Below are 20,554 nucleotides of genomic sequence, written 5' to 3'. Positions count from 1 at the left end.
CCGGGTAACGCCACCGCCAAGACATAGAGACCCAAAGGGCCAGCGTCTGCGGGCAAACAGGCTCCTCCGGCATATAACAATCGGGGAGCGGACTACCGGTGTCTAGGCACAGGAGTCAAAACATTTACACAGAGGTGCAGGAGAAAGGTGGAGACCACCAACCTAGTCTGGAAGAAGCTACAGCTGGCTGCGGGCCCCGTTCATCACTCCGTTTGGTTTACCAGCGACTCCAGTGTTTTGTGTCAGAGTGAGTACACCAGTGCCATCAGGCACCGCACCGCACTGCACCGCAACACTTCACCCTGCACCCCGGCCCTCGCCTACCAGGCCCCAGGACCAACAACCCCTACCAACAAAGGGGTCAACAACTAGCTGCGCCATTACACTCCCGGGATCCCCGCACCTTCACCGCAGCAGTGGTGTCCACAATCACCACAACCCGTGGGTGGCGTCACGAACTGTCATTCCAAGTCAAACACCCAAATCCCCGCGTGTAGCGCCAACTCCCTTGCAGAGCAACGTGACCCCCGGGTCCGTGAGAAACTCGAGCCACCACCTGCAGTACGAGCACGGATCTGAGCGGCTCTGCGGTCGCAGCCGAGCCCGCGGAGCGGTACACATGTTTTCTGCTTAAAAAAAGCATGTAAAATGCTAGAATTTTGATGTTGCTTGCGTTTTGCAACTTCTCATTGACTTCAATGTTAGTGTGTCGCCCTGGGCAAGCCAGGGGACACAGATAACAACACCACTACACCCCACACTCCAGGTAGGCACACCTGCTAACCAGAAATCCTTGTTGCCTCCCTCCAGGAGTCTGTGATGCACACCAGGGGGTGGGCCAGGCGGTTGGCTCCGCCCACCAAGGAGCTCACAACTCTGGAGGCAGGAAGTAACCAGGCAGAAAGCTCAGGGAGGAGCAGGAGTCGAGTCAGGGACATGAAGGAGTGAACAGCAGAGTAGCCCAGGCAGGGGCTAGAGTAAACAACAAGAAGTGAAAGCGAAGGAAAGGAAAGTGAAAAAGGAGGAAAGCAAGAAGTGGAGACAGTGCAGAGAGTGTGCAAAGCCTGAGAGCCCAGCTGTGTGTAGGGCTAGAACAGCAAGGTCAGCGACGGCGGTGACTGTCCGGAGTGGGACAGTTCGGAAGTTCCTGGAAGGACCCCGTTGGCTGTGTGCCCGGTGGTCTGGAGCAGTGTTCCGAAGGACAGTCAGCACCAGGGCAGGGGCCTCTCGGACCCCGGCAAGGCTAGGAGTCGCCCAATTTGCCGAATCCGTCAGTGACGGGGACGCAGATCCCCCAACAACAAAGTCCCGATTGACGGCAACAGCCCGACCATTAACGGGGAGACACCGCCACCGCCAAGGCACCAGTTTCCCCAGGGCCAGCGCCTGCGGGCAAAGTGTAGAGCTCCTCCGGCCCAGATTGCAGTCGGGGAGCGGGTAACCGGAGGGAATCCACCGATACCACCAGACCACACAGGTGCAAGGAAGAGAGAAGTCACCGTCACCTACCGGGAGTGCAGGTGCAGCCGTCTGTGGGACCGTCCTACCAGCCGTTGGTTTACCGTACAAACTGTGTCCGTGTCAGGCTGAGTGAGTACCATAGTGCCGCAAGGCACAGCGCTGCCCCCGCGTCCCTGCGCCCTCCAGGCCCTACACTTTACATCTCTCCACCGGGCCCCGGGATCACCAACCCCTACCCACGGAGGGGCAACACAACACCTGGCTGCTCCCATCACCATCCCCGGGACCCCCACACCGAGCAGCGGTGGTGCAATCACCACAACCGTGGGTGGCGTCACGAACTATAACCCCAACAAACAACCCCCCTTTCACTCACGGGCGAGGAGTGCCGCTCGAGACACCCCGGGATCCGGCCCGCAGCTCGAGCCACCAGTAGCAACTGCCGGACCCGAGCAGAAGGGGTGAGCGCGGTGTGCTGACACCCTCCTCCCCGCCCGCGACAACTTGGCGTCACGAACAGGATCTTACCGCTCTGCCGTCTGGTAGAGGTGCGCCTTGTTACCGCCGGAGGTATCCGGCAGAAAAATTTCAGAAGCCGCCATCTTTGGCGCGAAAAGTTCCCGCTCGAGCGTCTTCTCGAGCAGTAGAGGCGCGAAGGCCAAAACCCCGCCCCGAGAGAGGAGGGGCCGGAAAGAGCTAAGGGGGACGCGATGGCGGCTGGCCGCATGTAGCTGCGGCTATAAAAGCAGGGACGCCAGGACTCTGCAAATATCCCGTTCCTGGAAACAAACGAACCAGCCGTCATGTGGATGCCGTCCCGCGACACCGTGCCCCCCGCGCCTGGGACCGCGGCGTGGGTGGAGATCCGGACCGCGCAGCTCTACCAACGGCTGCAGGTAAAGATGCAGCTCCTCATGGAGGAGTGGGAGACCGACATGGCGGACGTGGTGGCTGCTATGTGGAGACGCGAGGCAGAAGAGGATTTGGAGGAGCGGGTAAGTGACCCACGCCCCTGTATTCCTGAAGGATCGGCCGCTGCGGCTGAGGGGCCCGGCCGGCTCCCGCTCACCCTGCCTCTCTCCCCGCTACCCGCGATGGTGGCTGCCGCCCCGCCACTAGGCCCGCTACCTGCCCAACCGGTAGCAATACCCTGCCTGGCCGCTCCGGCGGACCAGCCGGCTGCAGACGTCCAGGACGGCCCTGAAATGCACCAAGGGGAACCGCTAGAACCACGACCCCTTAACAGCGTGGTGCCTGAAGTCCCAGTAGAGACTGTGCCAGACCCTGAACCCGGGACTGTGGCTTGGATGAAGGCCCGGGTGATACAATTCCACCAACGACAGCAGGATCAGATCTTTCGGATGCTGGAGCAGTGGACCAACGTGGTGGAGGAGCTGATTACAACTGTCCCGATGGGCGAAAGGGGAATAGATGTAGCAGAACCGACTGGTGACCCACGTCCCTATGTCCTCCCAGGACCGGCCGCTGCGGCTGAGGGGCCCGGCCTAGTCTCGGCCTATGCATCGCCCTTGCCGTCACTGATGGGGCGCCTCAACATAAGCTCACCTACTCTACTGTTCCATGCTACTGCAGATGGGGATGAAGTGTTGGATGCTGGAGACCAGGAGGCTGCGGCAGCTGGCGGCAACCCGCCTGACGCAGAAATAAGAAATGACGACTCCTGCCCCAGCTCCGGGCCCGCTGTTGCGGCTGAAGGAGCAATTGAGCGTTCCCGCTATGTGGGGGACCCTGTGGTTTATCATACTCCGAGTACCGGTGGAAATGGGTACCGGGTACCTCTGTCGCAGCAGGCATGTCAGTGCATGTTTGATGTGTTGGTGGCAGAGGATGGGTCCGCCTTAGTAGAGGAACTGGAGTAGGGCAATGGATGCCCGCAGCACCGTCCCCGTTGGGACCACCTGTCTGTTTGAAAAAGTTTGAAAGTTCTGCAATGAAAATGAAAATGATCCGAAGAAGTCACCTGATTTGTTGTTGATTTGCAACCGGCTGGAGCCGGCACCGTTGTCCCCGTGGGGACCGTTTAAAGTTTAAAAATGCATGGGAACTATCCATGGACAAGCCCGTGAACTCTGCAGGGCAACCACAAACGTTAGTGGCTTGTAAATATGTTGGGTACCGTTACCGTTTCCGCAATGCCGCCTCCGGAGAGGCAGGTTGGAGGGAGGGCCCTGAGCAGAGCAGGCCAGGGCCCAGCCACCAAAGGGACCGGTGGCCACCCTCTGGAGGGCAAGGACAGATCCCGCTCGGGTGACTTGTGCTGGACTGTGGGTCAAGGGGTGCTGCCTGGGTTTTAGGGGCAGCATCAGGGCCAGGTTGCTTGGGTGGGAGAGAGCGGAAACCGTGACCGTACACCGTTGAAACGTTTAAAGTAAATGTGCCTCCCGTCTTGGGAAGAGTTGATTGAAAATGCTTATGTTATGTTTAACCTGTTATCCCCTTTTTACAGAAAAATAAAACCGGTGTAGGACGGCAGCCCGCGGACGGTCTGCATTTTGCTAAGGGGGAATGTGTCGCCCTGGGCAAGCCAGGGGACACAGATAACAACACCACTACACCCCACACTCCAGGTAGGCACACCTGCTAACCAGAAATCCTTGTTGCCTCCCTCCAGGAGTCTGTGATGCACACCAGGGGGTGGGCCAGGCGGTTGGCTCCGCCCACCAAGGAGCTCACAACTCTGGAGGCAGGAAGTAACCAGGCAGAAAGCTCAGGGAGGAGCAGGAGTCGAGTCAGGGACATGAAGGAGTGAACAGCAGAGTAGCCCAGGCAGGGGCTAGAGTAAACAACAAGAAGTGAAAGCGAAGGAAAGGAAAGTGAAAAAGGAGGAAAGCAAGAAGTGGAGACAGCGCAGAGAGTGTGCAAAGCCTGAGAGCCCAGCTGTGTGTAGGGCTAGAACAGCAAGGTCAGCGACGGCGGTGACTGTCCGGAGTGGGACAGTTCGGAAGTTCCTGGAAGGACCCCGTTGGCTGTGTGCCCGGTGGTCTGGAGCAGTGTTCCGAAGGACAGTCAGCACCAGGGCAGGGGCCTCTCGGACCCCGGCAAGGCTAGGAGTCGCCCAATTTGCCGAATCCGTCAGTGACGGGGACGCAGATCCCCCAACAACAAAGTCCCGATTGACGGCAACAGCCCGACCATTAACGGGGAGACACCGCCACCGCCAAGGCACCAGTTTCCCCAGGGCCAGCGCCTGCGGGCAAAGTGTAGAGCTCCTCCGGCCCAGATTGCAGTCGGGGAGCGGGTAACCGGAGGGAATCCACCGATACCACCAGACCACACAGGTGCAAGGAAGAGAGAAGTCACCGTCACCTACCGGGAGTGCAGGTGCAGCCGTCTGTGGGACCGTCCTACCAGCCGTTGGTTTACCGTACAAACTGTGTCCGTGTCAGGCTGAGTGAGTACCATAGTGCCGCAAGGCACAGCGCTGCCCCCGCGTCCCTGCGCCCTCCAGGCCCTACACTTTACATCTCTCCACCGGGCCCCGGGATCACCAACCCCTACCCACGGAGGGGCAACACAACACCTGGCTGCTCCCATCACCATCCCCGGGACCCCCACACCGAGCAGCGGTGGTGCAATCACCACAACCGTGGGTGGCGTCACGAACTATAACCCCAACAAACAACCCCCCTTTCACTCACGGGCGAGGAGTGCCGCTCGAGACACCCCGGGATCCGGCCCACAGCTCGAGCCACCAGGAGCAACTGCCGGACCCGAGCAGAAGGGGTGAGCGCGGTGTGCTGACACCCTCCTCCCCGCCCGCGACATTAGCAAAACGCTGCCCAAATGGCAAAAACAATTGACATGCTGCTTCTTTAAATGCTGAGTTTTTGCAAAAAAAATATGCAAATTAAACGCTGCGTTTTTAACAGCAAAGTGCGCTCAAGAAATCACCATTTCCCATAGACTTTGCTTGAAAATCAAAACGCATGCATTTTGGCATTAAAACGCTGCAGTTCAAAACGCTGCGGAAACGCAGGTAAAAATGCAAAGTGCACACGTAGCGTTACACTAGTTAAACACTTCGGTGAACACCTTAAAAAAATAAGGTGTCAGAAACTATGAGAAAGTTGAACGTAACTAAAAGTGGTATCCCTGGAAATGTCATCTTGTCCCATAAAAAAAACAAACCCACACTCAGCTCTGTAAGTGGAAAAATAATAAAGCTATAGCTCTCAGACTATAGAGATGCAAAAATAAGGGTTTTTTTTTTATAAAATTGTTTTTGTTGTTGTGTAAAAGACTTAAAACATAAAAGAAAAATTATAAATGTGGTAACTGCTGTTAAAATGTTCATTCTGCTTCCTTCAGATCACAATACCTTTCGGTTGACATTTATCCTGTGCTCTATGCAAAACACTTACTGTATATCGGAGTTGCCATGTAAATCTCTAAAATATGTGATTCAGATGGAACCCCGTGACGCAACATTCATTGTAAAGAGACAGAGGGTTCACTTTGGACTGTATCTGACCTATGATCTAGTGTTGTCCATCTTTTTAAGTGTAGAAAAAAAACAGAGAAAAATTGTATAAAAATACCCTGACTATAAATAAATAAATTGCAAGTGCTTAATAACAGGGTACTTAGTAGATACATTTTTGCAAAAAGGTAAGAAGCTGTCCCACCTCGTCAAGGTGTACCCATCTGGGACGGTCCCTAACCAACTAAAGTTAAAAACATTTTCTATACCTGACTTGTGTCTATCAAAACTCCAATGTGAATGGTAACAAGTGGTCAGCTGGGTCCTAGATTAAATACACAGCAAAGTGGGAAGCAAATTGATTGCGCAGTCTCAGTATAAAGAGAGACAACCTGTTATTAAGCACTTGCAATTTATTTATTTATAGTCAGGGTATTTTTTATACAATTTTTCTCTTTGTTTTTTTTCTAGTCTTGAGGCTGCCATTCACATGCTTGTAATGTTGCATGTTTACTGAACATTTGTTACAGCTCAGTTTCTTTTGGTGTTTTTCATCTTTTTAAGTGTGCAGAAAAGTGCAGCCAACCACAGATTTATCTCCTTCTGAGAAGGGCACCAGTGAACAGAGGCTAGACAGCATAAAATGAATGGATCACTCGTGGATTTTATCTGAATAACATCATTTGGATGTATCGATGTAAACCTTCAATGTAAATGCTCAGCATAGAGGGCAGGATAAATGTGATCCAAAATGTTATGCAACATGTTCTCAAAAAAGTTTCAATTAATTTCACAACACAACAACCTCCCACTTAAGTCTGTCTTCTGTTAATGGAAATATCGGGGGTTTACACTTTACTAGTAGCAGAAAGGCGCTGGAAAAGCGCTATAGCTCCTCTTTCTCCCAACCCCCAAAATAAGCCCAGCGAAATCTCTGCTCCCAAATTTAAAGTGCCCTCTGATGCAACAATGTGTCTTAACCTTAGTTAGCCCCTACATGTTTGACAGTACTGTAGCAAGGAGAGTTTAATCTTCAAATATTTGACCTTCTTCTCCCAGAGACTACATATATTTGGCTTCTCAATCCACGGAACTAGCGAGATCAAAGCAATTTTTTTCATTTACTTGCACGGTTCAAAACTTTCATTATAAATACTCATGCTTTACTGTTAGAACACTTATTATGGGCACATGAGCATTATTTTTTTATTGGGTTTTATATCTTTTAATAAGCTTGTATTGGAGGTCATGTTTTAATTGGGATCTGTTCCTGCTATACCCTATATAGTGTCTCTACTCTGTTTCTTGCTGGCTGTATTGCAATTCTTCTTTGTAATTATAGCCAAGTCTCACACTGAGTGTATAGGCTTTCCCAGGTTTGGAGTCAGAATGTTTTTAAAATTGTACTAGAATTGAATAACATCACTTGCAGAGGTGTATTGCAAAGCTTTCTTGTAATTTTAGCTACATCTCACACTGAGTGCATAGGTTTTGCCCGTTTAGGAGTCTTAATGTGTTTAAAATTGTAATAGAATTGAATAACAATCCCGCCTCCAAGTCTCTTTCAGGGTATACTGCAATGCCTCCTTGTTATTTTAACTGAGACTCTCTCTGAGTGCATAGGCTTTCCCAGTTTAGGAGTCAGAATGTTTTTAAAATTGTACAAGAAATGAATCACAATCCCCTCTCTACATCTGTTCCAGGGTGTATTGCAATGAACCCTTGTCATTTTATCTGGGCCTCTCTCTCAATGCATAGACTTTACAAGTTTTGGAGTCAGAATGTTTTTTAAAATTATACCAGAATTTAATCAGAGTTTCTCCTCTACATTTATTGCTTGCTGTATTATAGTGCTTCCTTGTAATGTTAGCAAAGCCACACGCTGAGTGCATAGGCTTTCCTAGTTTAGGAGTCAGAATGTTTTTAAAATTGTACAAGAATTGAAAAACAGTCCCCTTTATATGTCGCTGCCAGTGAGTATTGCAATGCCTCCTTGTAATTTTAACTGGACCTCTCTTTGAGCGCATAGGCTTTTCCAGTTTTGGAGTTAAAATGTTTTTAAAATTGTACCAGAATTGAATCACAGTCCACCTTCTATGTCTTTTCCAGCGTGTACTGGAATCCCTACTTGTAATTTTAGCTATCTCTCATACAGAGTGCATAGACTTTTCCAGTTTGGGAGTCAGAATGTTTTTAAAATTGTACCAAAATTGAATCACAATCCCCACACATCTGTTCCAGAGTGTACTGAAATGCTTCCTTTTAATTTTAGCTAGGTCTTGTACTGAGTTCATACGCTTTCCCAGTTTGTGAATTGGAATGTTTTTTAAAACTGTACCAGAATTGCAATATCCTTTTGGATAGGTTTTGCACTTAGTGCATAGGATTTACTAGTCTAGGAGTTTCACTCTTTAAAAATGGTAAAAATATGTTGCCTGAGGCCCTCCTCTACATGTCTTCCAGGGGATATTGCAGTTCTTCCTTTATATTTTTGGCATCCCTTCCATTAAGTGCACAGGTTTTATGAGTGTAGGAGTCTCACTACCTAACCGTTTTAACAGAATGTGTATGAGGCCCTCCCTTGTATATAATACAGGGTGTATCGGAGTCCTACTCCCTTCCAATTTTTTCCAGTTTTTGCATTGTCAGCATAGGCTTTGTGAGTTTCAGAGTCCCTCCTTCACAAATTAAATATGATGTGCCTGACCATGTGACGCAGGCTATATGTCCAGATAAGTTGGTAAAATGCAATGTACAAGTACAAAACCACAAGAAAAATACTATATGTGAACTTAGCATAAGGGATTTTCCTCTTTTTTAATTTGCCTTATATATAAGGCATTTTACAGGAAACAATCTTTCCTACCATTTTTTTTTCCTGTAAAATCCCTTTTTTCTCTGTTTTGTGTGTTTTATTGTTTTATGATTTATTGTGAGTCCAAGAAAGTGGCTTAATTCTCTGACCACATTGTTCCCAGCAGCAACCTGGATGTCAAAGATGTGTCCAGGCATCTTCCCCATGTTGTTCCCATACCATTTGAGTGCTGTTTTCATCCATTTCAGTGCTTTTCAAACATTGTGAGAGCGTCTTCCTGAAAAATGCTCGAGTTTTCCATTGACTTCCATTATACTCGTTACTTGAGACAAGCACTCGAGCAGTTTTTTAATTCAAGTAACGAGCACCCAAGCATTTTAGTGCTCGCTCATCACTATTAAATACTTTTTTTTAAAAAATGAAATTCAGTGGTTGAAAGGCAAGGCTAGCAACTGAGGAGCAAAACCAAGGACAAATAGTACAAGAATTTTTACATGGTACAAAACTACACTTATATTATAATGTATCTCTTAAAATAGTTAAATATGCAGGTGTCGAATAATTACATCCAACAAATAACCTAATACTATTAAAGCGTTTTATATTAAGAGGTGGCCATAATCAGAGCCGCCATCAAGCAATACTGCCTTTACTACTACTTATAATCTTTATTGCTATGGCGCCAAAATATTCTACAGCACTTTACAATTCAGAGGTTCATATACAAACAAACATAATAGACAGTTTTAGAAGATACAATAATTAAATAAAGAATAAAGACAACCTGCTCCTAAGAGCTTAGAATCTACAATCGAGTAAGGTGGGGGTTACACAAAGTTCAAGTGCTTATTTACAACGATGGTCCAACCATCTCCAAAAAATGGCGGGATTGATAAAGGCTGCATGAACCAGTCATCAGCCAATCTTTCTAATGCTTTGGGTACAGTGGAGTTTGAGGGAGAATTAATATTCTAAGAAATAGTGGAGGGGATATGTATAAATTGACTTTGATTAGGGCACCCTAAAGAGATATGTTTTTAAGGAGCGTCTGAAGCTGTGCAAGTTGGGGATCATCCTAATTTCTTGGGGTAGAGCATTCCAGAGGACTGGTGCATCTCGGAAGAAGTCTTGGAGCCAGAAGTTGGAGTTTCGGATTAGTGTGGCTGTTAGTTGAAAGTGGAGCACTTTGTCACTTAAACAGTCCAGGTGATTTATTCACATCCTCCTGAACCCCGCAGTGTAATGGGCCACAGCCACTCTCCTGCAGGACAACAATGTCTCACTGTCGGTTTAAACTGCCGAGTTTCTATACAGTTCATTCTCTGGCGTCAGCCAGTCCAGATCACCTTTTCTGAGGGTGTTACATGTCAGTCGCTTTGTAGGTTTCTACGTCTGCCTTCATCCAGGCTCGACCTCCATGGAGACTCTCTCACTGGGCTCACTAACCAGGTCCTCAGACCAGCTTCGTTTGACAGCACCTGCTGTCAGTCCGGAGCCCCAGTAGACTCTGTAGCTCCCTGGACTGTCAGATCCCTTTACTGTCTCAGCATGCACATGATTTCCTGACCATGTGCTTTTAGTAAGATGGCTCCCACCTACTCACAGCGATCATGTGACAAACGACAGCTCTATTAAATCCCATGAGACACATGTATGGAAGGTATGTGGATGGTCAGTCCCGCCCATCACTTCTGACCATCCCATGAACCCAGCCCTGAATCTGTAAAACAATCTTCATGGAACTACAAGTCCCAGAGAAAGAAACATTCTGGGTTCAGATCGTAGAGAATTTCCGCTTCTTTGACACATACTGGCCATTTACCACATTGCCGGTTGCATCCTTACAAAATATATTTATTTATTTAGGCTCACATTGCTGCTCACTTTTCTGGTCCATTTGCTTCTCACCTTCATCATCCAGTATTTGTCACATGTTCTGATTGCTGCTGATTGCAGTGAACTCAAGTTGGGACAGTTCTGCATATGCGTGTGCAAGATTAGAGCATGTCTTGACATCATGACATCGTGCTCTTAGACATGCTTCTGGCAGTGAGAAGAAGATGCTGGGAGGATCGGATTGAGGAGCAGTGGAGGAGATGACAGAGAGGTGAGTATAAGGATTTTTTACATCCTAGATTTTTTATGCTCTGGGGCCTGAAAAGACAAATAAGAGACATTAAATCCACTGGGAATAACTTTTCTGTGAACTTTTTGGGAAAATCTGTGCGAACAGGTGAATTTGAATTTTGCCTGATCTGCTCATTTCTAAATTTTAGTAGCCTATATAGTCTAATTCTGTAGCGTGTGGTTAAATAGGCTGTTGGTTGCCATTTCTTTTTCCCTAGCCACATTGGTTCAGGTTATTTGGACATTTATAAAGCTTTGTTTGCATTAAAGAGCCCAAAATTGGTTCACTGCAGTCCTAGCAGACCTCAGAGTATATACGTATATTCTGAGTTCATCTCTTGCCCATCCAGAAATAGCTGATAACAAAGTGACCTTCTACTAGGATATCCAGTAACCATTGTTCGTAAGGATGCAAATTTCCAGCAACACCACACTATAAGATATATGAAGCATTTTGCAAAAGACTTTCAAATAAATGAGGATTTTGTGTAAAGGCCACTTTACACGCTGCGACATCGCGCTAGCGATCGCACCCGCCCCCGTCGTGCGTACGTCATGGGAAAATCACTGCCCATGGCGAACAATATCGCTAGTACGCATCACACGCACATACCTTCCTAACGATGTCGCTGTGGCCGGCGAACAAACTCTTTTTTAAGGGGGAGGTTCGTGCGGCGTCACAGAAGAAGAAGTGGAGGGGCGGAGAGCAGCCGCAGTAACGTCACTCCCACCTCGTTGCCGGAGGACGCAGGAATGCTGTTGTTCGTTGTTCCCGGGGTGTCACACGTAGCGATGTGTGCTGTCTCAGGAACAACGAACAACCTACGTCCAAAATGAGCAATGATATTTGGGAAAGGAACGACGTGTCAACAATCAACGATTTTTGCCATTTTTCAGATCGTTAGGTGTCACACGAAACGATGTCGCTAACGACGCCGGATATGCGTCACGAATTCCATGACCCCAGCGATGTCGTTGTGTGTAACGGGGCCTTAATAAAAGACAAAGCAAGGCCAAGATTAAAGATCCATGATCCAAAATAGACTCCTCCGCTAGTAGCACAAATTCCCAGCAGGATAAATTTAAATGGTTTTCTAGTCGAGAAATGCAGGTATAAATTACTATAAATAAAGTAGAAGTTCCGCTTTAGGAAAAAGGCATATGTATTTCACCATAATATTCCTGGGAACATTATCCTAATAGTAAACGGAATAATCCTCCACCTGACAATAGAGTTTAAAAAAAGACATTCCTTCCTTCTATTGCCCCACCCACCCCTCTTAACAAAAGCTGGAAGGAGACAGTGGCTGAGCATTCCATCTTTAATCATAGATACATTTCAAACACAAGTTCTATGTCTGAATGGCACCGGTAAGACAGCTGCAGAGCAGCAAATCCTCGTACCAAACAGCACAGTGTACACAGCGCAGTCAGCTTTGATGTTATTTCCAGTAACATTTACATCCAGTCCCTAGGAGACGCCTGGTAATAGGAGAGCGCACCCAGCGAAGAAGAGAAATTATTCTAAAGTCTTCTCTGCAGAAAGATGAAAACAAGACAAGAAGCAGCTCGCCAAGTTCTCTTTATATAATGCTGTCTCTATAGGATCTGTCAATCATAAATGAAAGGGGAGACAGACCATTTATAATACCCAATTGAAAACTTACACTTATCTGACATTTGTAACCCAAGGCTCAGCCAGAATTCCATTACTAACCAGAATTATGCAAAATATGGATTTCTAAATTATGTGAATAAAAGTTATAGCCAACTTGTATATGAAAGATTTATATGAAACTGACAATCATTCTTGACTTGCTATAAGTATAATCTGCTGGTTAAGATTATGCATACTCTTTAATATACTGCAGTATAAATAAAAACAAATGCAACACCAACTCATACTTGGCAACACTCACTCCAAAAGATTTCTAGTGTGTGATGCCAGAACGCTCCACCATCATCCTCATCGGATGTTGGTCCATCATCCAATCACAGTCAGAAGACTAGAATATGGAAAGTGAAAGATATTTAGAGGAGGTATGGTCTGTCAAAAAGGCCGTGGTTAGTAGGAAACTTTTCATGTGGAGTATGTTACAGAATCAATGTCATTATAATGGGAAAATCGAGGCTTCTGTGCAGTCTTGAACGATGCATGGTTTTAGACTAGCTGCTGCCTGTATTTCCAAAGCTCCCAAACTTGTGGGAATTTAACAAGAATATAACAAGAATAGTGTGATCAAGAAAAAACCTTAAGTGAAAAGTGATCCTATAAATGTAAAAACGTAATTGCTAAAAGAAAAGAAGGCAGAGGAAGATGTCAAGAATAGCTCTGGCAAACAGTCAGTTCACAGAAAAGCAAATTGCAGCCGATTACAACACTGGTGCTCCAACTATTATGTCCTAACCAGAGGTGAGCAAACTTGTTTGAAGAAGGTTTGCAAATCTAAAATTCGGCACGTACCTTGCCTATTTGGATTCAGGTTCGGATTCCCAAACACTTTTTTTTCAAATTGGTAAAATTCAGCCTTAGTTGGGTAACTGTTCCTATTTACACTATTGCAGAGACCATCCACTTCTGGCCCCATCATAGCCATGTCAAGTATTGGCATAGCAATGCTTTGCCAGGGAAATCACTGTAAAAAAAAAGGAAGCAAACTGGGTAAAGCAGGACATACTTACTAGTCTCCACATTGCTGTAACACTACTTCCCTGTCTGCTCATTATCCCTCATTCACTGTTTCCTCCGCCCACTGTCTGTAACAACATCTGTGATTGGCTGCAGAAATGTATAAATTGCCGAACAATCAGGTTCAATTGCAGTGTCAATTTAATAATGTGAATGTTCATACATACAGTTGTGCTCAAAAGTTTACATGCCCCGGTAGATATTTTGCTTTCTTGGCCTTTTTTCAGAGAATATGAATGATAACACAAAATCTTTTTTTTTCCACTCATGGTTAGTGGTTGGGTGAAGCCATTTATTGTCAAACTACTGTGTTTTCTCTTTTTAAATCATAATGACAACTAAAAACATCCAAATGACCCTGATCAAAAATTCACATACCCTTAATACCGGGTATTGCCCCCTCTAACATCAATGACAGCTTGAAGTCTTTTGTGGTAGTTGTTGATGAGGCTCTTTATTTTCTCAGATGGTAAAGCTGCCCATTCTTCTTAGCAAAAGCCTCCAGTTCCTGTAAATTCCTGGGCTTTCTTGCATGAACTGCGCGCTTGAGTTCTCCTCAGAGTGGCTCAATGATATTGAGGTCAGAAAACTGAGATGGCTACTCCAGAACCTTCACCTTGTTCTGCTGTAGCAAATAACAGGTCAACTTGGCCTTGTGTTTTGGATCGTTGTCATGTTGGAACGTCCAGGTATGTCCCATGCGCAGCTTTTGGGCTGATGAGAGCAAATTTGCTTCCAAATCTGACCACCGTCACTTTATGAGGTAACACAAGTGACCTCTTTTTGGAAACTACAGCTTTCAAACATTTTATCTAGATGTGTGTTGAGCACCTTGAACCCGTAGGTGCTTCAGTGACTTTTATAAAGTTGAATCATGAAAAAAAAGAAAAATCATATTTTTCAAACAAAAATGTTTCTTTAGCCCAAATTTTTCATTTTTACAAGGGTAATAGAAAAAATGTAACCATACAATTTGTTATGCAATTTTTTCCTGAGTATGCCAATACCCCAAATGTGGTGGAAAACTACTGTTTGAGCAGATTGCAGGGCTCAGAAGGGAAGGAGCACCATTTGACAGTTGGAATGCAAAAAATTGGCTGGAATAGACAGCGGACTCCATGTCGCATTTGCAAAGCTCCTGATGTGCCTAAATATTGTATACCCCACAGACGTGACCCCATTTTGGAAACCATACCCCTCAAGTAATTTATCTGGAGGTGTGATGAGCAGTTTGAACTCACAGATGCATCACAGAATTTTATAACATTGAGCCATGAAAATGGAAAAATATTTTTCCTCAAAAATGTTTACTCCCAAATTTTTCATTTTCACAAGAGTAACAGGAAAAAATGGACCATACAATTTGTTGTGCAATTTCTCCCATGTAAGGCTGCTTTACACTTTACAATGTATCGTGCGATCGCATTTGCGATCGCACACGCCCCCATCGTGTGTGCGGCACGGGCAATTTCTTGCCCGTGTCGCACAATGCTGTAACCCCCCATCACACGTACTTACCTTCCAAACGACCTCGCTGTGGGCAGCGAACATCCACTTACTGAAGGAGGAGGGACGTTCGGCGTCACCGCAACATCACACAGCGGCTGGCCAATAGAAGCAGAGGGGCGGAGATGAGCGGGACGTAAACATCCCGCCCACCTTCTTCCTTCAGCATTGCCGGCGGCCGCAGGTAAGCTGCAGTTCATCGTTCCCGGGGTGTCACACGAAGCGATGTGTGCTGCCCCGGGTACGATGAACAACAGGACGTTTGATTTTTAGAAAATGAGCGACACGTCAGTGATGAACGAGAAGTCGAGTATTTCTGCTCATTCAGAGCTGTCACATGCTACAATATCACTAACGGTGCTGGATGTGCGTCACTTACGATGTGACCCGCCGATATCTCGTTAGATATATCGTAGCGTGTAAAGCCCGCTGTAGTCAGGGATGAAAGTCTTGGCAACCTTGAAATTGTCCCAGAAAATGAAATATTTCTCTTAGTATATTATTGCACTTACACATGTTTTGTTATAAACATGTTTATTTCCTTTGCATGTATTGGTACACCTTTAAAGTGGAATTTTTTACCACCGTCCTTTTGCAAACTGCTCCACATTTCTCATGTTTGAAGGGTGCTTTCTCCCAACAGCAATTTTAAGATCACTCTACAAGTATTCAATTTGAGACAGGAGAAAATGCATCATAAAATGTATTACCGTATTTTCCGAAGTGTAAGATACACTTTTCTCCCCAAAACTGGGCGTAAAATGGGGGTGCATCTTAAAAAATAGATATGGCGTTCTGGAGCAGCGGTGGTGGAGTGGGGTCATAGAAAGCAGGGTTGGCGATACTGAGGGCTCTGAGGAGCAGTGGAGTGGCTCAGGAGGGTCACAGGATTGGCTCAGCAGTGGATCGGTGGTGGGCACTATTGATCTGCCACCTGGCTGCGGGGATGTCCCTGCAGTGGAGCGACCTAGGAGGGTCACAGGACAGGGTGTCTTGGCGGCAGGTGCATTGAGCTGACTGCAGGCTCTATTGAATTGCCCGCGGTTAATCCGATGAACTTAGAGAAAATGGCCGCAAAGGTGGCGCGTGTGCAGATTGACGCTATGGACTTCAAGAAAATGGCCACAGAGCCCTATCTACGTGCGCGATGCAACTGCGGCCATTTTTTTTGAAGGCTATCACATCAACTGCGGGCGATACAATGGAGCCCGCAGTCAGATCAATGGCACCGAGACACCCTGTTCTGTGATCCTCCACTGCAGTGACACCACAGGTATATAAATAGCGCCCGCCGCCGCAACACCATCGAGCCCACAATATCGCCAACCCTCCTGAGCCACAACACCCCCTCCTCTGAGCTCGCAGCATCGCTCTGCCTCTTGTGACCTTCCTGAGCTGCTCTACCACTCTGCCTGGTGAGCTTTAGGATTAAGATGCACTAGAATTATAAGATGGACCCTCATTTTAACATTAAAAAATATTTTTTCCTATTTTCCTTCTCTAAATTTGGGGTGCGTTTTATAATCCAGTGTGTCTTATAAAACAAAAAATACGGTACTTAATTCCTACTGAGTATCGCAGTGTAAAGTGGGCTTTACATGCTACAACAAATCTAACGATGTGTCGGCGGGGTCACGTCGTAAGTGACGCACATCCGACATCCTTAGTGGTGTTGTAGCGTGTGACAGCTACGTGCGATTGCGATTGAACGTAAAACCGTTCATCGCATACACGTCGTTCATTTCCTTAAAATTGCACGTCAGGTTGTTCAATGTTCCCGAGGTACCACACATCGCAGTGTGTGACACCCCAGGAACGATGAACAGATCTTACTTGCATCCCGCGGCTCCCGCCGGCAATGCAGAAGGAAGGAGGTGGGCGGGATGTTTACGTCCCGCTCTTCTCCGCCCCTCTGCTTCTATTGGCCGGCTGCCACGTGACGTCGCTGTGACGCTGAACGTCCCTCCCACTCCAGGAAGTGGATGTTCGCCGCCCACATCGAGGTCGTATGGAAGGGTAAGTTCGTGTGACGGCAAATAATTGTTTGTGCGACACGGTCAACAAATTGAACGTGCCGCACATACGATGGGGGCGGGTACGATCGCATACGATATCGTATGTGATATCGTAAGGTGTAAAGCAGGCTTTAAGCTCAATTTCAGAGTACAGATTTGGCTAGTGCCATTTTACAAACTAAACCTCTTAATGAAATCATGTAGAGGGGCAGAGAACATAATGACACCACATATGTTTCATAAAATGTTATACTATAGGGCAGTGAAGAAAAAATAATTACCGTATTTTTCGGACTATAAGACGCACCTGACCATAAGACGCACCCTGGTTTTAGAGGAGTAAAATAGGAAAATAAAATTTTAACCAAAAAATATGGTCATGACACACTGTTATGGGGCGAGGATCTGCTGCTGACACTGTTATGGGGGTAATGTCCCCAAATTCTTTACTAAGGTACCCCATTCTGATAAGGATCCTCCTGCCTTGTATATGATCCTGCTCATATACCCCCCATCCTGCTAATAATATACCCCCATCCATCCTGCTCATGATATACCCCCATCCATCCTGCTCATGATATGCCCCCATCCATCCTTCTCATGATATGCCCCCATCCATCCTGCTCATGATATGCCCCCATCCATCCTGCTCATGATATGCCCCCATCCATCCTGCTCATGATATGCCCCCATCCATCCTGCTCATGATATGCCCCATCCATCCTGCTCATGATATGCCCCATCCATCATGCTCAAGATATGCCCTCATCCATCCTGCTCATGATATGCCCCCATCCATCCTGCTCATGAAATGCCCCCATCCATCCTGCTCATGATATGCCCCCATCCATCCTGCTCATGATATGCCCCCATCCATCCTGCTCATGATATGCCCCCATCCATCCTGCTCATGATATGCCCCCATCCATCATGCTCAAGATATGCCCCCATCCATCCTGCTCATGAAATGCCCCCATCTATCCTGCTCATGAAATGCCCCCATCCATCCTGCTCATGAAATGCCCCCATCCATCCTGCTCATGAAATGCCCCCATCCCTCCTGCTCATGAAATGCCCCCATCCATCCTGCTCATGAAATGCCCCCATCCATCCTGCTCATGAAATGCCCCCATCCATCCTACTCATGATATGCCCCCATCCATCCTGCTCATGAAATGCCCCCATCCATCCTGCTCATGAAATGCCCCCATCCATCCTGTTCATGAAATGCCCCCATCCTGGTAAATGGCGTGTATCCTGTGGCACAGGAAAAAAAAAATAAACGTTTATACTTACCCTTCCTCACTCCCTGAAGCACCGATCTCTGTCTCAGCTGCAGCGCCGCTGTGTGGAGCCGTCACCGGTGTCTGCAGCATCGCGTCTTCCTGTCTGTGCCGGCGGTAAGCTGATGGATTCTGGTGGATACTAGCGGCGCGCACAGCGATGACGTCATCGCGGTGCGCGCCGCTAGTGTCCAGATCAGCTGACCGCCGGCACAGACAGGAAGACGCGATGCTGCAGGGGGGCGGCTCCACACACGGTGACGGGTGAGTACACTGATTCACTGCACCCCGCGCTGATAATGATGTACGGGGGGCAGTGAATACAGCCGCACATGATCTCTCCAGGCTGTAGTTGCCAGGGGTGATCACGGCCGGCTGCTAATTATGCACGCACCCCCCCCCGCCCATCACCCCGCCCACCTCTAAGCGCCAGTTTCGCTGAGAGATGATGGGCGGGAGGATGGGCGTGCATATGTAATGAGCGGGCCCACGTGGTCATGGCAGGCTGTTACAGCCTGCTCGTGCCGCCGATGACCCGCTGCACCGCGGCACCCTCATTCCCCTCAGCCTTATAGTCAGACCATAAGACGCACCCCCCACTTTCCCCCAACATTTGGGGGGAAAAAAGTGCGTCTTATGGTCCGAAAAATACGGTATATTGTTACCACTAAAATTTTGTTTTAGCCCCAGATTTTACATTTTCACAAGGGAAAAGAGGTACAAATGGATGCATAACTGTTGCACAATATTTTGTGAACATGAAAATACACCATATGTTACTATAGAGTACTGTTTGGCCATACAGTGACAATCAGAAGGGAAGAGCACTATTCGACTTTTGAAGAACTGGGTTTTTTAGGATAGTTTGTGGGCTCCACATACAGAGCCCCTAAGTGCCAGAAGAGCAGAATTCCCTCTCAAGTGTCCCCTATTTGGAAATTACAGACCTCTAGGAATTCACTGAAATTCACATATGAGTGTAATGAGGATTTTGACTCCATGGGCGTTTTCCAGAAACCAGCAGCAATGGATGTTGGAGAGTGAAAATGGAAATTTGTCATTGCATTGCCAAGTATATTGTTTTTCCCGTACATTGTGCCCAGCTTGACCTTGTGGAAACATGCACCCAATAAATAAATTGGGTGCTCCTCTGTTCAGAAATAAAAAACATGTGGATGCTAACTGCAGTATTTGCCCCTCATCAGTGTGGAGTAAGAAACTGGCTAGTGGGAGCAATGCCTAGTAGAAGACCACATAGGTACAGATGGTTGAACTCGGGGAGATCAACATCCAACACCGTGGAGACACCATCACGTGTTTCTCAATGCAGTGACACTAGAACAAGGCCCCCTGGGAAAATATGCAAAACAAGAATGCTGTGGAGACACCATCACATATTTCTCAACGCTGGCAAGAAACTAGCTAGGTCTTTCCCCGGGAAGGAACAACCACGGGAAGGGCAGTCTCCAGTCAAGGAAACCGCCTATACCAAAACATGGTATCCATCCACAGACAGCTGTTTCGGGGTATTTGCCCCTCATCAGTGTGGAGTAGGAAACTGGCTAATGGGAGCAATGCCTAGTAGAACACCACATAGGTACAGATGGTTGACCTCGGGGAGATCAACATCCAACACCGCGGAGACACCATCACGTGTTTCTCAACGCAGTGACACTACAACAAGGTCCCCTGGGAAAATATGCAAAACAAGAATGCTGCGGAGACACCATCACATATTTCTCAATGCTGGCAAGAAACTAGCCAGGTCTTTCACCGGGAAGGAACAACCACGGGAAGGGCCGTCTCTACTCAAGGAAACCGCCTATACCAAATACCCCGAAACAGCTGTCTGTGGATGGATACCATTTTTTGGTATAGGCGGTTTCCTTGACTGGAGACTGCCCTTCCCGTGGTTGTTCCTTCCCGGTGAAAGACCTGGCTAGTTTCTTGCCAGCGTTGAGAAACATGTGATGGTGTCTCCGTGGCATTCTTGTTTTGCATATTTTCCCAGGGGCCCTTGTTCTAGTGTCACTGCGTTGAGAAACATGTGATGGTGTCTCCGCGGTGTTGGATGTTAATCTCCCCGAGGTCAACCATCTATACCTATGTGGTCTTCTACTAGGCATTGCTCCCACTAGCCAGTTTCTTACTCCACACTGATGAGGAGAAAATACCCCGAAACAGCTGTCCGTGAATGGATACCATGTTTTGGTATAG

The sequence above is a fragment of the Anomaloglossus baeobatrachus genome, chromosome 1 (assembly GCF_048569485.1).
Source record: "Anomaloglossus baeobatrachus isolate aAnoBae1 chromosome 1, aAnoBae1.hap1, whole genome shotgun sequence".
NCBI classification, from domain to species: Eukaryota; Metazoa; Chordata; class Amphibia; order Anura; family Aromobatidae; genus Anomaloglossus; species Anomaloglossus baeobatrachus.
Note: the sequence above shows the minus strand (reverse complement) of the source record.